The 21,595-nt window shown below is 45.3% G+C and overlaps 1 protein-coding gene and 1 long non-coding RNA gene across 5 annotated transcripts in view; one reads left to right on the top strand and one right to left on the bottom strand.

Annotated features, from left to right (window-relative positions):
* Positions 1-21,595, bottom strand: part of ARHGAP29 (Rho GTPase activating protein 29) — a 105,532-nt gene that overhangs the window by 62,538 nt on the left and 21,399 nt on the right. For 2 of the 3 annotated variants that reach the window (XM_083444810.1, XM_083444812.1), the window contains exon 1: positions 1,490-1,775. The exons of the other annotated variant lie outside the window; for it this stretch is intronic. The gene's annotated coding sequence lies outside the window, so the exon portion shown is untranslated. Of the gene's footprint in view, positions 1-1,489; positions 1,776-21,595 lie in introns of those variants that run through there. 3 annotated transcript variants of the gene reach the window in all.
* Positions 1,745-21,115, top strand: LOC310679610. Of its 2 annotated transcripts, none has more exons than XR_014512392.1 (4): positions 1,745-1,877; positions 6,626-6,755; positions 11,967-12,030; positions 19,620-21,115. It is a non-coding gene; the product is annotated as an uncharacterized lncRNA (long non-coding RNA). The 2 variants fall into 2 exon arrangements; XR_014512393.1 differs by lacking the exon at positions 1,745-1,877 and adding an exon at positions 1,939-2,212.

Raw genomic sequence — 21,595 nt, 5'->3', positions numbered from 1 at the left:
GCTCACTCTCACCCCAAACACTTAAAAAGATGAAAACTATTCAACTATTTAGTTTTGAATATATGCACTTGTTTTAGAATCTTATGGTGTCAACTGCACACTGCATATTAAATAACATTTCCATGAACAGCTAGGCTTTCAGGACTTACTTGCAACTATTACATCATATATTATTTTGAGATATGGATTTTCCGTAAAACTTTCATCTAGATGTTTTAAGATTAAATACATATACTCTTGAATTACTCCCTTATACTTTATCAGAGAAGAGCACAGCTTCACTCTTGACAATATATATTTAATTGCACCGAAAGAAGGAAAGCAAGTCCCTACATTCCCCCAACAACCTATAACGTCCCTAAATTATTATTGGGGTCAACCCTCTATGCATGTTCATGCATAAATCAGCCCTGCAGGCTACAGTGGTCTGACTCCAAACCAAATGCATACAATACGGCTGCCCAGTTCCCATAACCATGCCCAGAGTTACTAGTGGACAGATGGGGGGGGGGTGAGTGGGAAGAGGACGGGAAGCAGCAGCAAAAGTTTCCCTCATCAGGGCAAGGCAAGTTACAGCCAATAGAAAGGGGGAGGAAAACTAAACTGAATAATTGTTGACAAGCATATTGTATTAGCATATATATAAACCCACCCGTTTTTAGCAAGGGAGGCGCCCGAGCTCCCCCACCCCTTTCAAAGGAATATCTGGCATTCCTGGCCAGGCGCGGACGGGGGTGCGCGCGCGCGCGCGCGACCGCAACCTCTCACTCTCACTCCCCCCCCCTTGCGCACCGCTCCTCCCAGCTGCAAAAGGCAGTCCAGGGCCCCCTTTCACCGGCCCATGCCTGAGCAGCCACAGCTGCCAAATCGCACGTCCACCTCCTCCTCCTGCTGTCCATGCCCAGGATTTAAATACAATCGAAAGGAGGAGACGCTCCGGCTACAAAACACACACGGGGCGCGAGGGGGGTGGGTGGAGAGTGAAAAAGAGAGTGAGCGGGGCTGGCTGTAATTAAATAGTAACTGAGAAAACTACGTGGTGTAAAATAGGGCGGATTGGGGGAGAGGGGAAGGGCAGAGATTTGAGGGGTGAGGTACTGGCTGGTGTGGAAACACGCACCCGAAACGAGGGCGGGGAGAGAAAAAGGAAATTGTCAAGAGCGGGGTGTGGTGTGGCGGGGTGTCTGTGTGTGTGTGTAACACAAACCCCCAGAAAAGCGAACTCGGAACCTGACTGGAGAGTTTGGGAAGGGGGAGAAAAGAAGCGGCGGCGTGAGAAACCTCCTCTCCTCACCCCCTCATACGAGTCTCCCTCTCTCTCTCTCTCCTGCCTCACTGCATGTGGGGACGGAGCGCCCTGAGGAGAAAAATAAAACACACACACACACCCCTCAGGGGAAGGGGAGGGAGGGAGAACTGACAGACGCTGGCAGCCGACCCAATCCCCGTCGCGCGCTCCCCCTCAGCCGAAACCGCCCGTCCTCCTTACCCGGCAAACTTGAGAGGAAAAGCTGAGGTGGGGGGGGTTGTCGGGCGGGGGGAGACGCGAAGGCAGCTCTCAGAGGCGTCGCCTGGTCGCTGCCGGCGGCTCCGAATCCCCGGGCGCGAGGAGGAGGAGGAGGAGCGGCGGCATCAGCAGCGGCCGCCGCATCCCCTCCGCCTGCTGAGCTCTGTCTCTTCTGCTCGCTCGCTCACACACGCTGCTCGCTGCTAGACTGGCCAACGCCGCCACCCGCACAACACAACAGCTCCCAAGGCCCCGCCCCACGCCGTAGCTCTCGCATGTGCCCTCCTCCTCCGCCCCGCTCTCCAAGCGCCGCCTCCCATTGGGCGGCTAAGCGCGCCCGGGGGCGTGGCTTATGCTAATCAGGCAGCAGGTACCGGCGAAGAAGGCGTGAGGGGCTTTTTCGGGAGGGGAGGGAGAGGGGGCCTCGCTCGGCCCCAGCCACGTGTGAGCGCGAACGCCCGGCTGGTCCTGTGTTCAAATTTCCCCTTCTTGTTAGGAGGTGGAGGGAGGAAGAAAAGGAAAAAAAGCCACCCCGCGCTCCATTTGACCAGGGAGGGTCCCCATTTTCTGGCACATACATACATACATGTCGATAACTATCCTGGAAGGGTTGATAAGGGTTGACTTTCCTGCCTCTGCAGGACAGGACACACAAAATTGGCTGCCTGAGGTGGCTTGCTTCACTGCCTAATAGGAGGGCCTGATGTACGTAAGAATGAAGCTGCCTGCCCTATACTGTACTGAGTCTCACCATTAGGACTGCCTAGTTCAGTATTATGGGACGTGGGTGGCGCTGTGGATTAAACCACAGAGCCTAGGACTTGCCGATCAGAAGGTCGGCGGTTCGAATTCCCCGTGACGGGGTGAGCTCCTGTTGCTCGGTCCCTGCTCCTGCCAACCTAGCAGTTCGAAAGCATGTCAAAGTGCAAGTAGATAAATAGGTACCTCTCCGACAGGAAGGTAAACGGTGTTTTCATGCGCTGCTCTGGTTTGCCAGAAGCGGCCTAGTCATGCTGGCCACATGACCCGGAAGCTGTACGCCGGCTCCCTCGGCCAATAAAGCGAGATGAGCGCCGCAACCCCAGAGTCTGTCACAACTGGACCTAAAGGTCAGGGGTCCCTTTACCTTTACCTTAGTTCTGTATTGTCTACTGTAAACAGCGTTTCCTGGCACTCATCATGGTGTCCCGTTGCGCCAGAAGCAGTTTAGTCATAGCCACATGACCCAGAAAGCTGTCTGCGGACAAACACCGGCTCCCTCGGCCTGGAAGCGAGATGAGTGCCACAATCCCATAGTCGCCTTTGACTGGACTTAACCGTCCTTTACCTTACATTGATTGGCAGCAGCTCTCTGGGTGTTTCAGGCAGCAAGTCCCAACCAGCCCTACTCGGAGATGCCAGAGATTGAATGTGGGGCGTTCTGCATGCAAGGTAGATGCTCTGCCACAGAGCTATAGCCCTCCCCTCAAGTCTGATGGCTTCTGTTTTCCTACTGCTGCCATGCCAGAGGTGACTCAACATGTGTATTTGCAGGGGTGGCATGGGTTGGGGTAGGAAGATAATCCAGGAAATGATATGGGTGCTGCCAGAAATGTACTTCGACACAGTAGCTGAACCCTTCATGGGTTGCCAGGCTTCATAGTAATGCTGGCACATGGGAAGCTAGCTAGCCTGGACATCTGTTCAAGCAAAACAGCAAATACAGTACAATACTGTATGTGCATTTGAATGTATGTTATCTACAGAAACAAAGCACCACCACATTATATAGCATTAAAGTATGGTATGTCTATTCCTTATGACATGACACACTTTGAACAACCCATTGTGCCATATTTTGATTCACAGCTGACAGACCAGCAAAGCATCTATAATGTTTCCCTAGGACTGGGTATTCTCCAGATATGTTCGACTCCAACTCTCATCAGTCCCAGCTAGGGTTGCTACCCGTCCCTAGAAAAACGTGAACGTCCTTTTTTGGAGAAAACTGTCCCATGCCCTGTTTGGACTTCAAATGGGATGCCTTTTTTCACATATTCAAGCTCCTTTTCCTCCTCAAAACTGTGCAGGCAGAGGGTGGGTCATGGAGAGTGAGAGAGTTTGCAGTGCATGGGCCTGCTATAGTGGGGTCTCAGGTTTTCCGCAGGCAGGGGGTTGGCCGATAGGTCGGAGAGCAAGAGGTGGCTTGCAGGGGCCTCTTGTCAGGGTGCGGTGTGGTAGAGAGAGCTTTTGCGTGGGCAGAGGGGGTAGGGGTTGGTCGGACTTGGAGAGCGAGTCCCAGCTATATATGCAATGTGCAATATTTTTCTTACAGTTGTAAATCATAGTGCTTTTGTTCTTTTTTATTGAAGAAACCACTGTAAACCCCGTGTGCCATTGCAATGGGTTGCTCTGAAGTCATTTTTGCACTAGGTAAAGTAATTTTTAGGCCCCCCCCCCGCCAGTCCCCTATTTTGCCTGACCAAAGGTAGCAACTGGCAGCCAGTAAAAATATGGGAAAGTGGGAGTTGGGGTTCAATAACATATGGATTACTTAGGGTATGATTGGCTAACCCTGCTGTGGGTGCACCAATGACTATGGTACGTAACACCTAATTTTAAAGCGTGTAAGGTTGCTTTGGTGGGTCTTCTTTGGCCTTTGCTCCCTCCACTTAAAGCTGAACCATGACCAACCCATACCTTTTAAGATCCTGGTCTTTTCTCAACAATCTGCAATTCTTCACCCTGAGCATTGCTAGAGACATGAGGGGAATCTTTACACCCTTCAGCTTTGCTGCATCAGACAACAATTTGGTTTAACTTCTCAGCAGAATTTAAAACCAACTTGCGGACGAAGACAAAACCCACCATTTGCTCAAACCTTTTTCCTATTGCTTTCAGTCTGCTTCTAACGTATTTCTCACTCGTTCATTTTCTTTTCATGCTGTGGCTAAGCAATATGCTCCACTAGGTGAGCTTTAATTAAAGGCACTCGTTTCCCTTCTCAAGAGTTCAGCTGCAGCTGGGCCCTCTTGTCAGCCAGATGATTGCTTGCATCCAGCCATATCTTAAGCACACAGTAGTTCATCTGTAAGCCCAGTTTATCTGAGATGCCCATGAAATACTAGCCCCATACAGCAATCCAAAATGCAGAAGTCAGTGACAGAGGGCAAAGGCATGCAGGGGGAAAGTGTGAGTTGAATGGAATGGGTCTTTGGTAAAAGGTCAAAGGTTGGAACAAGCTGACCACCTAAGCAGTGAATAGTGGGCCTGTTTAACAACAATAAAAGAGAGTGTTTGTACTTTGGGGGCTATTACATCAGCATTTGTTGGCTATGCTGGTCACGCATCGCTGGAGGATGGATGGGTGAGGATTGCTCCACAGTTAGTCTTGCTTGAAACAAGCCTTTTTGAAAACTTGCTTCTCTTTAGCCAAGAGCTACTGGAAACACATGCTCTCATAAGCTTTAGAAGAGTCAGAAAGGCATCTGAGGGCTGAACAGTAGGTTCTTTCCAGCTGAAAAAGTAAAGACATTCTATGGCACTGCAGGATCTATCAAATGGCATGTGCTTTAAAATACAGTAAAGGTAAAGGGACCCCTGATCATTAGGTCCAGTTGTGGCCGACTCGGGTTGCGGCGCTCATCTCGCTTTATTGGTCGAGGGAGCTGGCATACAGCTTCCAGTTCATGTGGCCAGCATGACTAAGCCGCTTCTGGCGAACCAGAGCAGAGCACGGAAACGCCGTTTACCTTCCCGCCGGAGAGGTAATGGTACCTATTTATCTACTTGCACTTTGACATGCTTTCAAACTGCTAGGTTGGCAGGAGCAGGGACTGAGCAACGGTACCTTAAAAAAAAAAAAAAACAGGAAATGCATTAAGGAGCTGAGCATCAGGGTTAAGGTACTCTAAAGTCTAAAACATTTGTGGACCTATGAAATATCATATATTACTATTAATTATTATACATGATGCTTTAAAATACTTAAAATAGCAGTAAGTGTTTCTGCTATTGGAGCCATAGTGAGCGTGAGATTGTGGGTGGGTTTGTATTTGGTCAGCAACTCCCCGTGCATCTTCCGGAATTCTGAAATTTTAAAGTTTTAGACATATCATGCTTTGAGCAGACCCACTGAAATCCATGGGAATTGGGTTAGCCACAACTACCTGAATTTCTACTGATTTCAATGGTTTTACTCTAAACATGACTAAGTCTGGGCCCAGCCAATTAAGTGGAAGTAACCTCCAATGGATTTTAGTGGGAAATGCTTTCAAGCAAGTTGCTTTGGTTTGCAATCCGAAGCACACACCTACCCTGGGAATAAGCAGCACTAAAGCCAGTGGGGCTGACTGCCTAAAAGGCAGTAAGATACTTGTGTTTGCTACCCTTGAGTATATGCCGGACATTATAAGCCCCCTCTCCCCCCTCCTTCTGCAATGATCTGCTTTACTCATAATTTCAAGAAATATGTATAGTTGCTGGGTAAAGTAGAACATTGCAAAAACAAGGCATTGAACTGTTACTCATTTAACCCATAAGGCCAAGAACATCCCTAGACTTTGTCCTCCTTAACAAACAACAGTGGAGTACTGTTGCAAAGAGGGCTGCATACAGCTTCCAGAAAAAAATGCAGTCTTTTGCAGCCTTCAGAATCAAGGCAAAGCACAAGTTTCAAAATGTGCCGTTATTCCGTAAGGCTATGCTCATTGGTCTTGAAACCTAGCGCCACACTCCTGTATGGGCCTTGCACATTTATTAGTAGTTAATGAACAAAACTAATGCAGGTTAGAATGTGGATTACTGTATTTCTATAATCATACTCATTAAATCATACTCATTAAAACCAATGGACTTAAATTACCGTAGTAATGATCATTGGTTTCAATGGGTCTTCCTTGAGTTTGACTTAGTAATATGGTTACTGTCTTACTAGCAGCAAAAAAAAATACAAAAAATTTACTGTATTTCACAACCCATAGTAACCAATGAGTATAAGCTGATTTTAACCATATTTGACCCTAGAATAAGGTCTAGGGTCAACAGGTTAACATTTAGTAGTTAATCCATCATTTTTTCTTTCCCCAAAGGAATTTGGGGGGTAATACATAAAAAAAGTGATTGGCTTGTTGTTAGCAGCTCTATGCACAGAAATAGCAAACCATTGGAAAGTCCCAGTCCTGCCCTGTTGAAATAGTTGGATGAATAAAATTGGGACTGTCAGAACGACTGACTCAACATTGAAGGGTTGTGGGAGGCATATCAAAAGGTAGTAACTTCGCTTTGACTTTGTTTCTTTTCATTATAAAAGCCTGCCCCTTTCCCAACAGCTCGGCTGGCTTCCCAGGGATGCCGGTACCTGCAACCGTGTTACATTTGAGTTTTGGTATGTGACACTGTGTTTGTATTGAGAATGCTCTTTGTGCACCACTTCGTTGTGCGTTATTTCTTAAACCAAATGTTGTTTGGTATTTGTATTCTCAAAAAACAACAACAACATTAAATTAAAAATAAAGCTTTTGTAAATATATAAATCCATTACAGAGTTGCAAGCTATCAGTTCTGCCAATAGTAAATCTAGAGGAAGAACAAATAAAGGCACCGAATGCAGAAAGATTAAAAAGAAATTGGTTCCTTTGATGGATTGGTGCTATAAATGCCAAAATGAAGTGAGAGTAAACAAATGTGAAATAATTCCATGTGTGGTCCATGGTTAGTGGTAGAGCACATGGTTTGCATTGCAGAGGGTCCCAGGTTCAATATCTGCCATCTCCAGGCAGAGAAAGAATAGTCTCCTGCCTGTAACCTTGGAGAGCATCTGCCAGTGATATAGACAATACTGAGGTAGATGGTCTGATTCAGAGTTTCCCAAACTTGGGTCTCCAGCTGTTTTTGGACTACAATTCCCATCATTCCTGACCACTGGTCCTTCTAGCTAAGGACTGATGGGAATTGTAGTCCAACAACAGCTCAAGGCCCAAGTTTGGGAAACCCTGGTCTGACTCAATATAAGGCAGCTTCCTATGTTGCTATGTACTGCTTTGGGATCCTCTGATTCCCTATCCTTGTGAAACTGAGCTTGCACAACTAATGGCTTCAGCAGCAATTGCAGTATCTGATCTCCAGATTCCTCCATGTTCCAGGATGTTTTGTCCCTGTTGCAAAGTTTACTTTTTAAGATCAATGTTTCAGCAGTAAGGGAATGGCATGAAACAAGAGCTAAGCCCTTACCAACTGTGTTTTGGTTAGTATAATTGCCCTAGTGAATCCACTGCTCATCTGTCCACCACATGAATGACAGAAAAACATTCCTCGTCGCCCTTTATCCAGCAAAACTTTCATCATACAATACTATGAATTTCTGCCAGTTTTTCAGACATGTGCTAACAGCCCTACTGGATTTCATAAATATTCCATTTGGATCTGACTTTTTGACCACGAATGTATCTGGATACATGAGGAACTTTATGCAAAGCTTTCAGTTGGGGCACTTAAGTAAACAAGAGGCTAAGAAGGGAAGCAGAAATGTAGCTAAAAGCTGCACATGGTATTTGAGAAATTTCAAGGTGGAGCTAAAAGGAATTCACCAAATCACTACAGAAATGCTTCCTGATTTTCTGCCTTTATTTGTCCTCTGCCCTTATAAGTCCACTATAACAGCAGGTGGGTTGGGATCTGCTACTGGATGACAGAATGACCTAAGGTGGGTGACGGCAGCAGCACGACAACCATACAAATACACAGCAAGAAAATAGGAAGTGGGTCCCCAGATGCATATCTGAGCTAAAGGCAGGTTCTCAGTCTGCAAAGCTAACAACTATACAATTCGTGATATGACATCATCACCCTGTGCCTGCCCTCCCAGCCAATGATATGAGGTGGAAGGATGGGAGCTGTACAGTGCAGGTATGTTGTAATAGAGCAGGCCTGGCCAAACCTGGCCCACAGCTGTTTTGAGACTACAACTCCCATCATCCCTAGCTAACAGGACCAGTGCTCAGGGATGATGGGAATTGTAGTCCCAAACCAGCGGGAGGGCCAAGTTTGGCCATGCCTATAACAGAGGTTTAGAAGAAGAGATAGAAAAGAGTGCAGCAGCAGCAGCTATGAATATCTCATAACGTTCATGCACTAGGATGGATCTTTATAACTTTCTAATAGCTATTCATCCTTCTATTTGAATTTATCTAGTCCTTTTTCATATTCAGCTATCCTGCAGCCCACTCTACTGGTTCTGCTAATAACAGTTCATCCACAAACTGTGTAAAATAAGTCAATGCTCTCTGTGATGGCATGGCCTGAAGGCATGCAGCCAGCCCCATGAGAAGGGAGAGAGGCAAGCAAACCAACTAACTAAACCAACCCTTCTTTCTTCTTAACTTAACCACTCCCACTATGTAGAATTGTAGATGCATAGAATCAGGCACTAGCTATGAAGCAAGCAGGGGTATTCTGATAAACAACAGACAAATAAAGTTCAAGGAAAATCACCTTTATTTCATAACTTATGGTACCTAGTCCAGACACCTCCTACAGTTATACGGACTCTCCAGATTCAGAGGCAGCATACTGATAATCACAGGTGAAGAGAGTACTGTTGTTACACTCATGTCCTGCTTGTGGCCTCCACAAAGCCTTCTACTTGGCTATTGTGGAGGCAGCAAGCTGGACTAGATAGTCTTGCGGTCTGATTCATTCAGCAGGCCTCCTCTTACATTCTTAATATTTATTTCTGGATAATGAAATTGCATCCAGTTGAATTTGCCCCCATCCACATGTGTTTTCAACACATCCAGCCAGTTTGTTCCAAAAAGCTTTTTTTAAAAAAATGAGAGGTCCATAAATCTCTGCGCAGGAACGGATCCGAACAGGCATCGTGCTCTGTTGTGTGTGCTTAGGTTTTCATATGTTTTTGCATTCCACAAAAGCAGATAAGGGATTCCAAGTCCATCTAAGCAATGGAGCTCTGTTAGTAGAAAATGTTAACGATGCATATTAGCACAGGGCATTGAACGGGAGCTTCATCTGCTCTTGTAGCATTAGTGCAAGCAAAATTCTAACCAGAGAGAAACGGCTTCCCTACTGACATGGGCAGGAGAAGGTTCCTGCACAGCTGTTATTGATTTCAATGGGGCATGTGCAGGAGAACCTCCCAGTGAATTATGCCGCTTTTAAAAGGATGTTCTTTTATTTTTCCACGTAATTATCACCGAAGCAACCAGCCTGTCCCATTTAAGCAAAAACAAAATACAGAAAGCAAGCCACAACACTGCCCCTCTATTTTGCACATTAAAAACAAAACAAAATTGTTTGGAGGCTGTGTACTTTCCCTGCACCTGCACTATGCTGGAGTGAACATCAATCTACAAACATGGGACAAGCCGAAAGGCAAATCCTCCCCTCTCTGCTCACTCTGTTGCCCCCCCCCCCCACTTTTACACAAAAGGAAAAAAACTGGTTCTCAGGAGAAGGGTGGGGGAGGTCAGGACAAAACATGCAGTAAGAAGTCTTGTTTTTTATGCCAATCTCAACTATTTTGTTTGGCGTTCAGCTGCACATTCTTTGCCAGCGCTCAATATTATGCTGCAACAGGCACAAATAGAACAGTAACTAAGGAGCAGACTAGCATGTTAATATTTCAGACATCAGGGGGGAAAGCCCATCTTTGATCAAATGTAGGAAGCTCTGTGATGTACTCAAGAGTATGTCTATGTACTTGTGGGTCTCCTATACAGTATAGCACTTTTGTCACGCAGAAAGTTAGTTACCTAAGTTTCAGAAGGGACATTAGTTCCTTGGGGGGAGGGGAACCTGATATCCATCCAAGCATTGCTATGAAGGCAGAAGAGCTTTTAGGTCCAGTCACACATAAGCATATGTACCAATAGTTGTTTTTTTTTTAATCGAATGTTTCAGTAGAGATCTGGTCTACACGCCAGTGCTGTGTAGTGGTTAGAGTGTTGGACCTGGGAGACTAGAGTTCAAATTGCCACTCAGCCATGAAGCTCACTGGGTGATCTTTGGTGAAGCCACTGCCTCTCAGCCTAACCTAACACAGTGTTTTTTGTGGAGATGAAATGAAGAGGGGGAGAACAATGCACACCATATTGAGTTCCTTGGAGAAAATTGTGAGATATCAGTGTAAATAATATAATAACAATAAGAATAGAATTCTACACACAGAAAGACCATTTAACCATTAACCTTCAGTGACATTTAGGGTGCCTGAGTACAGGACTGCAGCCACGATTGAAATATCACACAGGCCTCTTGCAGGGACTTAGGGCAGGGTTGGGGAACCAGCATCCCTCCAGATGTTGCTGGACTAGTTTCTTTCACCCCTGACTATTGGCCCCATGTGCTGAGGCTTATGGGAACTGGAGTCCAGCATTTCATAGAGTTGGAAGGGACCGCAAGGGTCATCTGGTCCAACCCCCTGCAATGCAGGAATCTTTTGCCCAATGTGGGGCTTGAACCCAGGACCCTGAGATTAAGCACCCCATGCTCTACCGGCTGAGCTATCCCAGGTCCATAGGGGGTGCAAAAACTGGAGACTCATGACAGCTGCTGTCCTAGATTCAAAGAAGGAGCATGGACATCACTTCGAACCAAATGGTTGCACCTTTGAGGAAACTGGTGACATACAGAGATTCTAAAATGATGTCTTATGGCTTCAAAGCTGAAAGCTGACAATAGACCACAGTAGCTTGAAACTTTCACTTAATTTTCTGACAGAACACTTGTCCTTTAGCAGTTGCATGACAGGCAGAATTTCAGCGCATGATGCTTTCCCATGAATAAAGAGGTGTTGTGACCAAAATCTTTACCAGTTGAATTTCTACCCGTGTTGCCACTATTAAAGACTCCGGAAAACCCAGTAGAGGGGAAATGCACTGCCTTTGAGTGGGGAAGAAATCGATTTCCCTTTAGGAATAAATTGGAAAGGAGGGCTACAAGGAAGGACTTGGTTCACTTCAGGCACAGGCAAACTCGGCCCTTCATATGTTTTGGGACTACAACTCCCATCATCCCTGAACACTGGTCCTGTTAGCTAGGGATGATGGGAGTTGTAGTCTGAAAACATCTGGAGGGCCAAGTTTGCCTATGCCTGGTTCACTTAGTGCAACATTCAAACCTTCCTTATTACAAGGTGTTCTGTACATGCCCTAAAGTAAGTAAAGGAACCCCGATTTTTATATATCTAAAAATGTGGTAATTAGTCATAAAGTCACCCGACTTCAGCTTATAACCCAAAATGTCCAGAGTTTTTTATTATTCCCCTTGATGTACTGAATTCCATAAAATGGATGGCATGCTGGGCGAAGTATTTCCCTTGATAAAGCATTTCATTCCATGTCCCCCTCCCTAACACTTGCCCCACTAAGGAATGTAAACTAAATGAGTGATTAGCTTCCATGTCAGCCTGCCTACATTTTGATCTCTGAAACCAAACAAAAACCCTCATAATTTTTCTTCGCAGAACAACTGCCCGCTTGGATGACTGCCAGGGCACTGAAGTGAAATCCTGACAAGTCAGAGGCACCGTGAGCTGGTAGTTCTCATGTGGGACTGAAACGGGTGTTCAACCAGTTCCCCATGGGGTTGTACTTCCCCCAAAAGAGCACAGGTACATAGTTTTGGAAGATCCAGCATTGTCACTCAAGCGCCAAATGTCTTGGGTGGCTCAGAGTGCCTTTGAAGGAGCTTCAGCTGGTTTGCCAGCTGCAATTATTCCTGGACAGAGATAGCCTTGCTATGGTGATTCATACTCTGGTAAATTCCCAGCTGGATTTCTGCGATGTGTTATATACCTGGGACTGCCTGTAAGATGCCCTGGAAGCTTCAGTTCGTACAGCGCTTGCTTAGCTGTCAGAATCTTGACTGGTATATCCAGCATTGCTCATATTATACCTGTTTGAATTCCATTTGCTTCTGAGCCCAATTTTAGGTGCTTGGGACTCGGGTACCTGAAGAAATGCCTCTCCTTATATCACCGTGTCTTAAGGTCTTCTGCAGAGGCCCTTCTCCAATTTTCTTCTTCTTCCGTTTATATCCCACCTTTCTTCCAAGTAGTTGAAGGTAATGTATATGGCTCTCCCCACCCCCTCTTCACAACAGTCCTGTGAACTGGGCTGAGATACAGTGAATGATCTGCAGCCACATACTGCGCTTCAAGGCTGATTTGAACTCTGGTCTCCCATGTCCTAGTCCAACACTCTAACCGCCATGCACCAAAGGCTCTTAACAGAGATACATTTTGCACAAAAGAGAGAGAGCCTTTTCTGTGTCCCAACTTCGGAATGCCCTCCCGAAGACGACCTGTCTGGTGCTTTTTAACATCACCAGGCAAATATCTTCCTACTTGTTCAGGCATTTGAGATGGTATCTTAATTAAAACTGCCTCCTCTGCTACTTAGAGTTATGTTTTTATCGTGCTGCTTGTTGTCGGCATGTAGTATTCATATGTGAATAGTTTCATACACCACCCTGGAAACTTCTGCTTAAGACATTTTAAGAATAAATACATGGATTGCAGCCTCAGACATATAGAAATCTTAGCTTCTGGGTAGGATTTGAGATTTATTATACAGTAGTTCTACAGAAAATCGTCTTTGGCAGCAGATCCTCCCAAAAGTAGTGGGGTTTGGGAACCCTTCGCTGTGTATCCTCGCTCCTCTTCCTGTTGAACAGAGGGCAGGAATTCAGCAGAGCACAGCGTAACTGAGAAATATTTGTGTTGGTCTTAAGATTATTGTGGAATGTTATCACAAGGAGTCATTATATCCCCACAGCTTGCATCACCACTCTTTGCACTGTAGAAGCTGTGGGCTGATTGTCTTTTATTTTTTTACTTGATTCAAAAAGTTGTTACACTGTCTGTCAACAGGGTAAAAATAAAAATCCCAGGGAAAATTATATAATGCCAGAAAACACATCCTGCTTTTAATACACTCTGTTTCTCGGTGATCCGTTTTCTTCAAGATAACATTGCATTAATATTCACTGATTAGGGAAAGAGTAACAGCTGACATAATGTGATGCTTCTGTTCTCTGGTGCTTAAGTACTTGACAACTTCTAAAATGCCAAGGCTTCATTGCTTCCATTCCACCCTGGTGGTATTCTTTATCCTTCAAGCAAGTGGCAGAATATGCTGCATTTCAGGATTTGTCCAGTGTTCCCCCAAAACATTTTTCTATCTGCCGCTGGTTTTATGGGTATTTGCTTTATATTTGACTGCAGTGTTCACCTTCTATGTATATCCTACATCAAGATGAACAGAATGAGTTTTAAAATTAACAGCAGCAGCAGTAACAACAACAACAGAAAGCCGTACACAACAAAAATGTGCATTTGCTTCTGCTGTCAAACAATGGGCTAACAATTTTGTTGAGACATCAATGACTCAATTTGCTTCCTGCGAGTTTCCATTAGCAAACAGGAATCTAGATTACTTTTGCCAGGAGGCATTACAATGCTATCATTAATTTGTGTCGCACCCGCACATCAGGGCACCAATCAGCTTTTTAATAATTTTTTTTTTACTTGGAGAGAATGTTCAGCCAAGTAGAGTTGAAAGGGTATCATTGCAGCAGCATTGATTGTGAAGGCTTGTTGTGGTCAAAAGAAGAGAAATCGCTTTTTTTTTTTTTACCGAAAGCTCTCAGCAGAAATTGTAGCTGTTTTGCAAAATGCTCATTCTTCTCTCTCTGCAATAGTCCTTCTACCCAGCCTGTGGGACTTCTGACCCTCAGTTACTTAACTTGGTTTATCTCCACAATAATTATACGTTTTCTGTGACTGCTGAATGGTCTTATGCGCACAATATTTGTGATGGAGGTTCCAACAAAAAAATGGGGGCTACTGGAAACCTGGAGAGCTTCTACCAGTTAATCCTGAACTAGATGGACCAATGGTCTGATTTAGTATAAGGGAACATCCTATGTTCCTTTGAGCAGTTTGCGGAGAGAGCACAGATTTGTATATAAATTATATAAATAAATATGCAATGATAAGCCACTGTGTGCATGTGCATTCAGCTGCAACAATCCTGAGGAACACAAACCAGGATAAGCAAAATGTATTAGCTAAAAGGGAGAAGGAACCACAGTTGGCGCAGACATAAGATTGAAATAGTAATAGTAAGGCAAGAAAAGAGATGAAGTGAGTGAGCCCATATATAACCAACAGCATGTGAAGTTGGCACAAGATCTTCGTGCGGGGTGGGGAACATTTGTCCCTCCAGGTGCTGCTGAACTACAATTTCCATCCTCCCTGGCCGTTAGCCATGCTTGCTGGGACTGATAAGATTTGTAGTTCAGTAACATCTAGAGGGCCAAGGGTGCTCCACCCCTGCATTAGTGGCACTGAGGATGTAATCACACAACATATATTTTCTTGGGATAAGAGACACAGACTATGTGTGGAGCTTTCTGAGATCTTCTAATGTACAAGCCTTTCCAGGTGATAATTTTATAGCACAAAAATTGCAACACTTGTTGAGTTGGATCCAGCTACCTTGAAGTAGCTATTGGGATGTTTTGCTTTCTGTGATGTTTTGCCAATGGGGAAAAGCAGCACCCTTCTGTTCACTAACGCATGAGCAATTTTATTTTTAATCTTCTTTCTCTCTTGTAATGTCCTGGAAGTGATACTGGGAGTATCTCAAAAGGCAGCATTGCTTTGTCCCTTCTGCCCCCTGACTGTCTCACTGCTTCCTTTCTTTTTGAAAAACCTTGCTTGGTATGCAAATATGCATAATCAGCACTGTGCATAAATCAGCACATGTAGCCATGACTGGGGCTAATAGGCCCATTGTAAGCTTGGTGGGCAAATGCTCCACTCTGGCTAACACCAGCCTCCTTTATTTTTAACCATGTTGTTGTTGTTGTTGGGCATCTATCTGTCTCAGTTGACAATGGAGGAGTGTGCCTTTGGGGGTGAAGTCAAACTGTTGGAAGGTTACAGCACCTGCTGTGGCTGTAGGGACTGATGCAGGAGAGACATGTTTTGTTGAAGCTAGGACAGATGAAGGCGGCTGGTTGTGCAGCTGCAGCTGCACCATGCTGTTCCTTCTCTTTGCATTCCTCCCAGCAGTCATGGTATGAATGCACAACCTGTCTGTCTGTCTGTCTGTCTCCAGGCACTGCAGTTGTCAGCAAGTGATTCCCAGACGGTGGGGGTTGATGTTGCCAGCCTTCATGTCACTTTTGCAGACATCTTTGTAACACAGAGTTGGTTTGCCTGTGACTGAAGCCAGCTCCCTGTAGATGTGCTGGTCTAGGGGGGAGGTTACTGTGGGGTGAGGTCCAGGACCTGAGTTGGGGGTCGGCAGACAGTCCTCCTCGGGCAAAGCGGGGTCCACAGTGAGAAGCCGGGCAAGGACAGGAACTCTGGGGGAACAGGACTGGATGCTGGCCGAAACAGCTCATCAACGACGTTGCTCCCGCAACCTGGGACTGGGCTGACTGGCCTTTATCTTCTCTGAGGCCAGGGGCGGTCCCGGCCCCCAGGAGACCCGCCTCTCCTGGCCTTAAGGCGAGCACTCCTCCTGGGAGAAACCAGTTCCCTTTGCCTCTCTGCCCTGAGCCTCTGCAGTTCAGGAGAGGCTGAAGGGTTACTGGACCCAGGGGGAGACTCACCTGTAGGCACGGAGTCCTCAACCACTTCCGGAGCCAGAGTGGATTCACCTGGTGCCTGCTCCTGAGGATCCGGCACAGGTGCAGGCGCTTCAGAATCAAGGCCCTGCCCCAGTTCAGCCGGCCCTGGAGGCGGGGACTCCTGTGCAGGCTGGGATTCCTCCGGTTCAGCCTCTGAATCAGATTCCCAGGCTATCACAGTAGAGCACGTCCCTGGGGATCCTGACATCTTCCATTCTGTGTACATGACCAAGCCAGTGTAGATGTCGCTGAGACAGGAGTGCAAACATGCTGGGAATGGGGGCTTAGGAGAAGAGCGTATCTTTGTTTGAGACACTGTCCTGCCATGTGATGCCCCAAATCTTCCTGATGTAGCGCAGGTGGAAGGCGTTGAGGCGTCGCTCCTGGTGGTTGTAAGCTGCCCACAACTCACTTCCATGAAGCCCCATGCTCAACACGCAAACTTGGTAGACCTTCATTTTGGTATTGGTCCAAACGTTAGCACCACATTTTCCCATACCCTTTTGAAGAAGTGAGCCACTGCCATAGCTGCCTTGCTAATAAGCTTGTCCAGCTCAGTGTCGACAAGAGGTTCTTGGTTATGGTGGAACCCAGGTAGGCAAAAATGTCTACCACTTCAAGCGTGTGCTGATACATGGAGTGCTGGTGACATCATGACCCAGGAAGTACAGCACTGTAAAGAGAAGTGCTGGAGCATGTGGTTGCCGCTGTTACCAGCTTCATTATCCTCAGTGCTTTTTTCTAGAAAAAGAGGTGCCAGAACTCACCTTGTTCTCTTGTAATGACAATGGCGCCCACCTGAGATGGGCTGGAACTGAGTTCTGATGAGTTCCAGCTGAAAAAATGCTCTGATTATCCCCAATGCCTCTGGTCCCCAAACCTTGGAATACGCTATATCAAGGATGGGAGGCAGAGAGGCGTTGGGCATAATGAAGGTGCTGGCAGCAGCTGCCTTGTTCTTCATAGCACTGGGCTGAAAGAGTGTTGGCAGAAGGAGTTGTGATGCTTTCAGCACCACTGCTGGACTTCCACTGTTGCCTTCCACTGCTACCCCTATCGCTCCTTGGTGAGCTTGGGGAAGGCAGAGGGGCACCAAAGAGCCATCAGAGGCACCATGCCCAGTGCCCGTTCTCAAACCTAGTGCCAGGCCTATTAACATTGGCTAGAGTATCGAGAGATGAATATAGCTGGCTGTTATCCCCTTTCTCTTGGAGGCCCCCTAGCAATGGGCTGCTTGTTTTTTTGTTTAGGGTGGAGTGGAGTGGTGTTCAATGGCACTACACTCCCTTTTGTTAAGTGTGCTTTGTTGCTAATGAAGGCAGGAATCATTTTCCCCACCCCCTCCACTAAAATCTCAAGGATGGCTCTACTGATTCCAGAACACGTCAACTATTTTCATTAGATTTTCTGCTTACATTTTAGAGGCATAAACTAATTCCCCAAATCTGCATTCCTTTTTATCAACAACATTTCCTCGGATGGTAGTGGATGTTGCACGATTTCAAGAATGTGAGGCCCCTAATCCACAATTCACCACAAAGCTCAGTCATCCAAACAAACCTTTTTTGTGATCCTTACCTTTCCTCTAGCAAAACCTACCCACTAAAGACTTGAGTGCATCGTTCTAATGATTCCAATTTAGCTATTGGTACAGCTGCTCTAAAATTGCTTTGCAAAACTCCAAGCATTTGATTGTGCAAAGTTCCCCAGTCTTTCAACATCTTATCATGAAAACTTTGGAAATGTATATAATTCCTTCTAATACAACAGTTTCCACCTCAGGTTTATGATAGGTCTATTAATCAGTCATCGCTGAAGGTTTGGGAGCTCCCATTTCATCACAGCCATTCCTACATCTATCAGTCAATTATCTTTATTTCTTAGCATCTTTTTAATTATGTTTGACTATGGATGACGTAGGCTATCACCATTGCAAGTGTACTAGAAGCCTGAAGCCAAAGAGCAGGCTGCTTAGGAAAAAAAAGTTCAATATCTTTCCCACTCCCTCTTTGCCCTCCTTACCTAGCAGTCCCCAGTTCTGTAACCTGGTGATGGTAGTAACAATGGATTGTAAGAACTCTCGTCTGGTAATAAAGAATTATTTTCTGAAGAAGGTGATTGGAGGAACAGCTGCAGACATTCCTGGATAAGACTGATTATCTGGATCCATGTCAGTGTAGGTTCAGGCTGCTCTTTCTTCTCTATATCTCAGCAGCTTTTGGTACCATTGACTATGGTATCTTTCTGGACCAATGTCCTACCTGCAGGGTCAGGTAAATAAAGTAATATTGGGAGAGTGCTCTTCAGCCCCCTAGTGTTTATGCTGTGGGCTGCCACAGGGCACTACTTTCTCCCCAAAGCAACTACTCTATTCCAAACTTAAAAATGGAAAGTGGTTAACAAAAGAGGTTTAAAGACTCTCTCAAGGCAAATCTAATAAAATGTAGTATAAACACCAACAATTGGGAAACACTGGCATGTGAGCGTTCCAATTGAAGAACAGCCTTTACCAAAGGTGTCTTGGACTTTGAAGACACTCAAACTCAGGATGAAAGGGAGAAACATGTTAAGAGGAAGGCACGTTTGGCAAACCCTCATCATGATCAACTCCTGTCTGGAATCCTATGTCCCCCCTGTGGAAGGACATGTGGATCCAGAATTGGCTTCCACAGTCACTTACGGACTCACTGTTAAGACCGTGTTCATGGAAGACAATCTTACTTGGCTATGAGTGATCGCCAAAGAAGAAGATGACTACTTTCTCCCCAGTGCTATGAAGCCATACTAAGCCATTAGGAGTGGTCGTTGGGAGTTTTAGAGCAGAGATGATAGCCAACACTACTTCTCCATTACATCTGAGTCAGGGGGAAAATCCTGAACTGGTACCTTGATGCAGCAGTAGGCTGCATAAACTGAGATTGAATCCTGGAAAGATGGAGAGCTTATAGGTGCATGGCTCATATTTGGGTGATGGGTCCATTGCTTGTCCAATGCTAGAACCCAAGTTCTAGTATTATTGTGAGGGGGAAAACTTCTTCATATCTATTTTCTCCATACCATACATGATTTTTTATATCTTCTCCCCACCTTTTTTCTAAATTAAAAGGTCCCAAATCTTTCCTCAGAGGAGAGTTGCTCTAACTTCAGTTACTGGTTTGACTATATGACTTAGTATTATATGAGTTGTAGTTATTGTTTTAGTGTGAACAACATTCCAGTGTAGAGGAACCATGGAAAGCTATAAATTTTCTATGTCCCAAACTTTCTGCTACAGAACTAGAACCTGTCAAAGCAAATAACAGAGGACACATCTGCCTTAAGAGAGAGGTCCTCAAGAAAAAGACAGGAAAGCCATTATTCCTATATGCACTAGGCACTGCAAACCTCAGCTTTTATTTCTGGCTTCCGGAGAGACAGAAAAACCTGTAGGTGCACTTTCATTATTCTAAAACATTTTTTCCTCTTTCTGTTACAGAAGTCGGGCTATCTCATGGAGGTTTCAGCTTGATTCACTCCAACTGGATAAGTGCATTATGGCTAATAATCAACTGAAAAGATGAAACCAATGGACTTGGAACACTGACAGCAGTTGGGGTGAGGGGAATGGAAATTTGAGAGCAAGAAGAGTGATATTGAATATCCTGGAAGAGGACATGGCAGGCTGGGGGACACCCTGAAGAGAAGCACTCCGCCCTGAAACATTTTGTTGCTCATCCCATGTGTTTCCCTTAATAAGGAGATCAACTTAAATATGGCTGTCCCAGTATCTATGAAGCTGATTTGGATGAGGGGGAAAATGTGTTGGTAACGAAATATGATTGTTGCTGAGCCCTGCATATAATTTAGGAAGTTAAGTATGTCAAGCCCTGTATATAATTTAGGAAGTCTAGCCAATGGTAAAGTTCACTGAAAGAGAGAGAAAGAGAGACAGATACGGGGACTTCCACAGCCCAAGGCAGAACAACTAAGTTCAACACCTAACAACAAAATGGAAAACATTTAATGAGCCAGAAAGACACAGCAATGTGCATATGATACTTACAAATAATTAACAAATTGCATTTAATTTATGTTGTTGTTCAGCTACAGCTGGTAGGTGTGTGGTGGAGCTCACACTTTGACTAGAGGCCTGCAACCCAAGTTTCAGCTGGGAAATATGCCTAGTGTCCATCTGCACACACACACGCAGCAGGCCGGGGGAGAATCCCCTGCCTCCATGCAGTCTCTTTCAGCAAACGTCCGCATCCTTTCTCACACCATCTTAACCACAACTCCATTTCCCTGTCTCTCTCCCTCCTGTTCATTATCCTGTGATAAATAGATTCTTCTAAAAACTGGCCATGACTAGAAAGCATGGCATTCCAATTTGTCACTTTCAAGACACGTGCTGAGCTGATCTTGAGCCTTGCAGCATCTCTTATACAGGAATCTTGACCACCACCTGAGGGAATCAAAGTATTATTTTTGAATAGATTCTTATAAAGCACTTCAGAATCGAGGCTGGTTATTATCTAGATGATTTATTACCATTTTATTCATTAGGGGACTAAAGGCTGAGCAACTCATTGTGAAGCAAGCATGGAATACTGTCCCCAACATTTCCAATCAAGTGCTAACATAGGGTGAAGTGGTGCTTAACCCTTTTGTCCATCCATCCATTATTTCCTTCAGAAAGTACCCACAGGTTGTTTTTAAACCTATTCCCCCAGCTGGGATCTGAAACCAAAAATACAGATAATGTAGTGAGCAAGGGAAACAGATATGGGTCAGACAGCACACAGTTTAAATCTCACCTTTGTGGTGAAGTACTACATCTCAGTTTCAGCCCACCAATTTTGCAAGGGACAATCAGAGGTCAGGGGAAGGGTTAAGCACCTGTTTCCTACCCACCCACTAGCAAATCCCCAGGGTGGGTGGGTGTTGCATTGTGACAGGATGGGAAAACTCTGCCCTTAATAACACTTGGTTGATTATCTTATATAGAGAGAGATAGTTACAGTGAAAAGAGGTGAAAAACACAGTTCCTAGGTGGTAAAGTCTTGTAGAGTAACCAATAACAGGAAATGCGCTGTGGCTGAGTTGCTAACCGCTTAGAAATCAAGGGCCTGGATTGTGATTAGGCAGCGAGGCGTGCAGAGCAGGTAACACTCAAAGAGTGTTTTCCATGAGGAAATATGGATGCCTGGGGGCCTCTGCTGGGTTTAATGAAAAACAATTACAGAATTTGCAGGCAGGCATTTTGGTGGAGATAATTTTCTCACTTCATAGCCACAGAAAACAATGTAACTAAGCTAGGATTAAGAGGGGGGTTTGTGGCTATTATCAGCTCTGTCGGAAGAAGGTGAAATGGTTACTGTTCAGGTGGGACAGAACACAAAATCCTCCCCCCCCCTTTTTTTTTTTGCACTGGAAAATAGATGGCTTGCATTGACTCTATGCAAGCTCCAGTAA

Source organism: Podarcis tiliguerta (genome assembly GCF_965153285.1).
Source record: "Podarcis tiliguerta genome assembly, chromosome: 6".
In the NCBI taxonomy this organism is placed as follows: Eukaryota; Metazoa; Chordata; class Lepidosauria; order Squamata; family Lacertidae; genus Podarcis; species Podarcis tiliguerta.
The sequence above is the reverse complement of the archived record's forward strand: the minus strand, read 5'-3'. Positions and strand labels throughout refer to the sequence as shown.